We start from the raw sequence: 8,469 nt of genomic DNA on the forward strand, positions 1-8,469 counted from the left end.
ATACTTTATAGAAATTTCACATGTAATTAGGCATTGACAATGCATTAAGATCAGTACATGTTATGTCTTCTTTCCGGGAAAGTGACCAATCACGAGTCATTAGTGTGATTGACACCAAGACAAGTATATAGGTGCTCAATAGAGAATGAGTCCACTGAGCATGACCAACATGGAGTTCTTATACTCATGTCACATGAGAACTCAGGGTTAGGAAAATGCAAAGTAGTCATTTGACCTGAGGTATCATAATTGTCTTGTGGTTAGGTCCTTGATCTTTGACTGTGTCAAAGGTACTCCATCAGAAGGTATCCACGACATAGTTGGGGTTAAGCTACTTAACAATGGAGGCAAGTGAATGCACAGCAAGGGATTTCAAACCTTCAAACCGTTAAGGGTTTAGGAACCTAATGGGTTTAGGAACCACGACATCATAGTTAGGGTTAATCTCAACCCTAAATTGTTGAGGAAAAAAAAATCTGTATGATATGATTAAGAATCTATGGCCGAAGTATGAATAAGATTTAGGAAGTTGTTCTAAATCACATTCAAGGTAATCATATACACAAAATAATCACATTGGGTCGTAGACATGATTAAACTGTCAAACCAAACAATGTGATCAAGAGTATTTCATTAGAGAATGACCATATTACATTTGTAATCCTAAACTGAATAAGTTCTCCAACCTCTTCTGATTAGCTTGAGTGGTTAAGTGTCACTTATAGCTTGTGGAAGTCCTAAAGATCTATAATCATTAAGGGGAGAACTAAAAGTAAGTTTCAATTCACAATCGATTAGAAAAAGTTCTAAGCACCCACTACCTCGCTAAAATTAGCCTAATGAATCACACATTATGTATGGTAATGATTGAAGGATATAACAAAAATAGCTAGTTTAATTGTATATGACTTGGATTAATTAATATGTTAATTAATCAAACGAATAAGTTCATTTTAGACCTCAGGTTAGTTACTCATGACCCAAATAGGCATTGAATGATCAAGCCCAAAAGCTTAAGTTGTATGACAACTTGAACACAAAAGGGCACAAAAACCCACTAACATAGTGAGGCCGGCCATATAGAGGATTTACCTTTATTTTCAAGTTTTCCACTCAGTTGTTGGGTGGTATATATGTGAAGTTGTTAGGCTTAACCTCATTAGGGTTTTCTAATAGTCAAAATATAGAAAATAGGGTAAACTATAAAAAACTACCTCAACTATTGATGTCACGACACTTTCAAACCTCATCTTTTAAAATTGACAATGTCATACCTAGGCCTGGCAATTCCTGACACGACCCAATAACCCGATACGACACGACACGAAATTAACAGGTGTTCGGGTCGACACGATAACGAAACGGGTCGTTATCGGGTAACCCGATAAGCACCTGTTAAGATAACGGGTTAGTTCGGGTATACACGTGGGTAACATGATACACGATAAGCAGAATATTAATTTAATAATTTTATAACCCTAAAAAAATACTATAATAATTATATAAATTAATTTAACAATTTTATACCCTGAAAAACTATAATAATTATATATATTAATTTAACAATTTTATACCCCGAAAAACTATAATAATTATATGTATATAAAAAATTAACTATAATAATTATAATAATTATATATACTATAATAATTATACCCTCAAAATATTAACTATAATAGTTATATATATTAAATTTTATACCCCTAAAAACTATAATAATTATACATACAAAATAAATAGATTTAAATCTACTTAATAAATAAATAAAAATATATATACACTGTCACAACCCGTCCCGAAGGTACATTTGACGGGAATGTGAATTGACGGGTTTGCCCTTAGTGGGTGCTAAGGTATGTGTGTGACACATTATGGATTATGCATATTTTCCTAAAGTTTGGAAAGTTGTATATGGATTAAAAAATTTGGGTTTTTCATTTTTGTATGGTTAGGATGAAATGGATGGTGGAGATTGAGTGGACCACCCACACCTAAAACTCCCTATTCTCTCTCTTCCTCTTCCCGTATCACTCTCTCTCTCCTCCCTCACGATTCTTCCCCTCTCTCACCCACATCGTACGGACGGCAACCAAAACCACCCAAAACTTCGTGGATCGAAGCAAATAAGGTAAGAATCTTCACCCTCTTGAAGTTCTGAGTTGATTGGTGTTAGTTTTAGGACGTAGAACCTTCGAAAAACCCCTGAACCCGAACCTCCATTTTTGAGTTACTGTTCATGCGCACGTAAAATGTCGTGTTTCAGGGAATTCTAAGCTTGTAGTGAGCTTAGGGAAGTCCTAAGGAGGCTCGGAGTACTTCGTTTGAAGGATTTGGACGTCGGGATCACGTGGTTCCATTTTGGCCGAATTTCTTGGGAATTTTCCGGTGAGATTTCTTGATTTTTAGAGCCTTAAAGTAGTGTATTGTGATTCTACATGTTTGGGGCTTCAATTTGATATATTATACGAAGAAAATGGGTGAAAAACGAAGGAGAATAGGGCATTTGAAGTTTGGTCGGAAACCGGCCACCGGGAAAAAACCAGTCCGGCGACTGGCTGAGGAAGATGATGCGCGTGGGGGCGCGTGTCCCCGTGCTTGCCCTGGCGCGTGGGGGCGCGTGCCACATCAAAAAATTATTTTAAAAATATGTCAACGTCCGTGACGTCGAGTAGATCACTGTGGCATATTCATATACCCAAATTGAGCACCGTATGAGAAAGTTATTAAGGATTGTTGGTTAGGTGTTCGATTAACGTTTTATAGTTTTCGCATTAGGTGAAAATGTGAATTGATGATCCGACCGTTGGATCGTTACCAAACTTTGATACGTTGTAATACGTAATATTTGAGGATTATTGGAACTTACGGATTGGGAATCCGAGTTACGGATCTTCCGGAATTGGAGTTGTAAGTTCATGAAATAAAATGTTAACCGTCACTTAGTTTTGGAAATTGACGGAGATTCGACCGTTGGATGGTAATGAAATTTCAGGATGTTGTCCTAGAGATATATTGTGGGCCTCTGGAAGTTATGGATTTAAAATCTGAGTTGCAGATCTTTCGGATCGAACTGCGTAGTGATGTGTTTTATATAAGTTATATTCTATCGAGATGATTTCTGAGGTTGGATTTGATTATTGTTCTAGGCGGCGATCGTCATGACGCCTTGATGTGTTGTGCTAGGGAGTTGTAGGGCGAACTCCAGGTGAGTGGGCAGTTTTGTTTTCGTATTACCTATATACTATTGAGTTTTCCCAGAAATTGAATTTAAATGAAAGCATGATTTAAAATGCCATGGATAGAATTATATGAAAAGTATGATTTGGAATGCCATGCATAGAAGTATATGAAAAGCATGAATTGATATATGATGCATATATATATGTGAATTGGTGCTGTGGACGCACAGGTAAGTATCAGGTGAGTTTTATATTATTCATGTGCATTGTTGATGTGTATATTGTGGATAGCTCATAACCTGCAATCATGGTGTTAGTGCTTATATTATTCACCACACCGCACGCTCGTCTTGGATCCAAGTAGGTGGATGTCGTACAGACCAAGTGAGGGTTCCGACATGCTAGTCGTATAGATTACTAGATGTGATTCCGACTAGTGGGTGACCTTAGATTATGTGCACAGATGATTGATGAGAGAAGCACTAGAGCGTATTATTACACCATCCATGTCGTACAGACTACTTCAGGTAGTTCCGACTTATCTGCAGTGTAGTGCCGTACAGGTCATCGAGGTGACTCCGGTTGGATTGGATGTTGAGCTATGGAATTAACCGTACAGGACCAACTGCAGGGTCTCCGGTTAATTCAACTTTTCACCTGTTACATTGATGCATCATTTATTTTGTTTTCGAAATTAAAACATGGCATACTTTCGAGTTTTAAAGAAAAATTGATGATTCGAGATTTATGAAAAGTATTATGTTATTATATTATTTTCTGGGAAAAGTATACAGGTTTTACAGTGAGGGGTTAGAATTATTTTTGGCGAAATGTTTTTGAAAAGATTTGTTTTACTGACCCACTCAATTTTGTTTTTCGCCCCTCCAGGTTCTTGATAGCAGAGTTTTGGTGGCCACGAGGAATCCAACGGTATTCTGACAGAATTCACAAAAGTAGGACTCATCCTCGAGGGTTTCCATTTTAATAATTGTATTTTAAAAGCTTCCGAACTGTGTAAATGGTTACGTCACTCTCATGTGACGGCCAGCATGCCCTCCTTCGAGATGGGGTGTGTCAGTTGGTATCAGAGCCTAGGTTGCAATCCTGGACATCTTGAGAATTTCCTATTGAATTCTGTCAGAACTATACCGCCTCGTAGCAAGCCACGTAGTTCAGATGAACCTAGTCTCCCTGATATAGCAGTGTAGGGGAAACTATTACTATGGTGATTCAGTCTATTACCTAAATTAACCATTAGAGACTTATTATAAGTTGAATTTGAAGCACTTAATGGAAATGATGAACCTGAGGGAGCGGAGTGACGGTTTAACCAATTGGAAAAGATGTTTTAGATTATGCAAGTCAAAGGAATCTTCCTTCTGACAGGTGGGTCGAGACGACTACCTGGTTTTGAGTTATGAACTTGTATCCTGGTGGAAACAGGAGTATTATTTGTTGTCACCGGAGGAAACAACTGATTGAGAATTGTTTAAGGACTTGTTAAAGAAAAGAATTATTCCTCCGGCATATTATGATGGTAGTAAGCAAGAGTTTGCAAATGTGAATCAAGGTGATTTGAATAAAGGAAAGGTACCTTTGTGCAGTAGGTACAATATTTGACACTTTGGAAAGTGTGGGAATCAGTGAATGTGTTCATGTGGACAGATGGGACATAGAGTTATGAATTGTCCCTAGAATCAGTTGTACCCAACAGTTTTCCATGACACCATAGTATCGATTCAGCAGGTTTACAGACTTAGTAGTTTGGTCGGATTGACCGTGGGTACAGAGATATTTGATGAGTTAAATGTTCAGCTGTGCAGGTCAGCTGATATAATCCTTATTATTGAAGATGTACCAAAGAAAGTAGTGGATGAACACGATCGAGGCATGTATATGTATTTTCTAAGAGAGGCAAGATGGTAATATTGTATCCTTGGGAATTGTTGCTTACTTATCGAGACAACAGTGAGTTATCTGTATTGCGGGCTGCAGACCGTAATATTTATAACTTATTTGTTGGATTCGTTAAGCAAGTAAACAGGTAAGTTGCCCTACCTTGGTTTGGTGTTCAGTGATGGTGGAAGAAGTAGTTATGCCAGTGAATCTTATCGTATTAGGCATTGTGGATTTCGATGTGATTTTAAGCACAGATTGGTTAGGTTATAATCTTGCCAATATGGATTATCAGAGGTTACTTTTATGGGTATGCAAAGTGGATTGAGTTAGGCCATTATTGTGCTTTGAGAACAAGATATAAATATCGAAAGACTGCCCAGGGATATTTAGCTCAAGTGGTGCTAAATGATGTTGCTTCTAGTATTTTGGGAAATGTAAAGGTGGTTAGACATTTTCTTGATGTTTTCTCTGAGGAATTACCTGGATTGCCGTCGGGCGGAGATGTAGAGTTCAATGTTGAATTGTCTCCAGGTACAAATTTTATGTTAGAGATTGATTCATGAGGAGTTAAGGGAATTGGAAATTCGGTTACATGAATTAGTTGATAAAGGTTTCATTCAAAGTACATCACGTAGAGGGAGCACCAGCTTATTGTCGAGGAAGGAAATGGACATTAAGGCTATACATTGAATATAGGCAATTGAATCGGGTAATGATCAAGAACCGTTATCCATTGTTGCGTATTGATGATTTATTGATCAACTTAGAGGTATGCGTATTTCCTAAGATTGACATAAGGTCTGGTTGTTACTGATTGAAGAGTTAATGATAACGTTCCTAAGATTGTGTTCAGGACTCGTTACGGTCATTATGAGTTTTAGTGATGTTATTCGGATTGACGGATTCTCCTGCTGTTTTATGAGTTTGATGGATGAAGTATTCCAGGAATGCCTTAACAAGTTGTTATTATTTTCATTGACGATATTCTGGTATACTCTGAGCCTAGAGCAGAGCAGGTTAGGCATGTTAAATTGGTGTTGCAAGATTGAGAGAACGTCGATGGTATGCTAAGTTTAGCAAATGTCAAGGTTGAATGGATTAAGTAACATTTCTGAGATAAGTATATTGCTAAAGGTATTCAAGTGAATTCTTAAAAGGTAGCAGAAATTGAGAATTTAGAATAACCAGGAACTGTGATTGAGATTGGAAGTTTCGTAGTTCGGCAGACTATTACGGACGGTTTGTGAAAGATTTTCTAGTCCTTACTTTGCCATTGTCGAGATTGACGAGAACATAAGTTAAGTTTGAATGGGATGATAATTGCGAGCAAGGGTTTCAACAGTTGAAGTATTTCCTCACTCGTACGCGTATTCTAGCGCTCACTGGAGATAGCGGTAATTACGAGATCCTTAGTGATGCTTCTTTGATTGGTTTTGGATGAGTGTTAATGTAGTAAGGTAGAGAGATTGCCTATGCTTCTTGGCAATCGAAGCTTCATGAAATGAATTACTCTACTCGTAATTTGGACTTTGCAACTATTATCCTTACTTTGAAATTTTGGAGATATTATCGTTGTGGTGAGAAATACAAAATTGTTATGGATTTTAAGAGTCTCTAATATCTGTTTACTCGAAGGATCTTAATCTTAGGCAACGAAGGTGGTTAGATCTGCTTAGTGATTATGATTGCACGACAAGATGATCATACAAATGTGGTGGCCAATGTTTTTAGTAGGAAGACCCTAGTGAGAATTAATGTTTGGTACAGTTGTCATGTTCATCTTCTTGTGGATTTGAGATCTATTGGAGTAAAGTTGGGAATGGAAGATCGAAAAAGAACTTGCTAATTTTCAAGTTGACCTAATTGGTAGATCGTACTCGAGACTCAAGCATTTGATGAAGAAATTCAAGTATTTATTTAAAGCAAGGAATAGCGAGGAAAAGAAAGACCTCAGAGTCAGAGAATCAGATGGCAAGCTGATGCAAGAGAACAAGGTATTTGTACCTAATGTTATGGAGTTAAGGAAGTAATTTTGGAATTAGCGTACGGTTCAGTTTATGCAATGCATCCTGGGGGTACTGATATGTATTATACCATTCGATCATATTACTATTGATCAAGTATGAAAAGAGAAACTTTGGTATATATTAATAGTGTATCATCGGATAGCAGGTTAAATCAGAAAGAAATAAGTCTTTTGGATTGATGTAGTCACTTCCCATTCCACTGTGGAAATGAGAAAATATTAATATAGATTGTGTGTGCAAGTTCCTCGTTCACGAAACGGTTATAATGAAATTTGAGGTGATAATTGATTTGTTTACTAAAGCAGAGCAGTATTCTTCAATGAAAGAGCAATCACCTTTCCAGAAGTGCAACAGTTATTTATTTGTCTTATGGAAAAGAGATTTGGTCTTACGGATCTGTTAAACTTCTTGGGTATGTTGGTCCTGTCAGCTTGTTCCCGAGAGCAACGCCATAAGGCCGTGGAAAGCTGTGTCTTGTGTTTCAAAACTGTTAGAATTGTGAACGGATGGTATTTTGGGGAGCAAAAAGGTTTAACCACAAAAAGTCAATTTTAAGGCCCTGAGTTAGTAGAGGAGACTACTCAAAATATTCAAGTGATTAAGTTTAACCTGAAAGCAGCCCAGGATCGACAGAAGAGTTTAGCTGATCGACATGCCACTGATCGAGTGTATGATGTGGGTAATTTGGTGTTCTTGAAATTGTCACCTTGGAGAGGTGTGGTATGATTTGGGAAAAGAGGAAAGCTAAGTCCGAGATACATTGGACCCTATGAGATCACTGAAAGAATTGGTGAAGTTGCCTACCGGTTGGAGTTGCCTCCGGAGTTATCTAAGGTCCATAATGTATTTCACGTCTCTATGCTTCGACATTATATTTATGATCCTTCGCATGTGATTCCTCCTCAACCGTTGGAGATCAATTCGGATTTGACGTATGATGAGGAACCAGTGACTATCTTGGATTGGAAGGATAAGGTTCTAAGGAACAAAACGGTGAGTTGGGTGAAGGTGTTGTGGATGAACCATTCTGTAAAAGAAGCTATCTGGGAGACAGAATATCGAATGAGAGAGATGTACCAAGGTTGTTCTATGGGTATTGAGTGGTTTACTTGGTTATGGGAATTTCGGGGACGAAATTCTATAAGGAGGGAAGATTGTCACAACCCGTCCCGAAGGTACATTTGACGGGAATGTGAATTGACGGGTTTGCCCTTAGTGGGTGCTAAGGTATGTGTGTGACACATTATGGATTATGCATATTTTCCTAAAGTTTGGAAAGTTGTATATGGATTAAAAAATTTGGGTTTTTCATTTTTGTATGGTTAGGATGAAATGGATGGTGGAGATTGAGTGGACCACCCACA

At 37.7% G+C, this 8,469-nt stretch overlaps 1 long non-coding RNA gene across 1 annotated transcript; it reads left to right on the top strand.

The window, feature by feature from the left end:
• Window positions 1-1,990: 1,990 nt before the first annotated feature.
• LOC139192485 (uncharacterized) lies at window positions 1,991-4,188 on the top strand. Its single transcript, XR_011576668.1, has 4 exons — window positions 1,991-2,128; window positions 2,264-2,385; window positions 3,147-3,205; window positions 4,068-4,188. It is a non-coding gene; the product is annotated as an uncharacterized lncRNA (long non-coding RNA).
• The last annotated feature ends 4,281 nt before the right edge of the window (window positions 4,189-8,469 follow it).

The sequence above is a fragment of the Malus domestica genome, chromosome 15 (assembly GCF_042453785.1).
Source record: "Malus domestica chromosome 15, GDT2T_hap1".
NCBI lineage: Eukaryota > Viridiplantae > Streptophyta > Magnoliopsida > Rosales > Rosaceae > Malus > Malus domestica.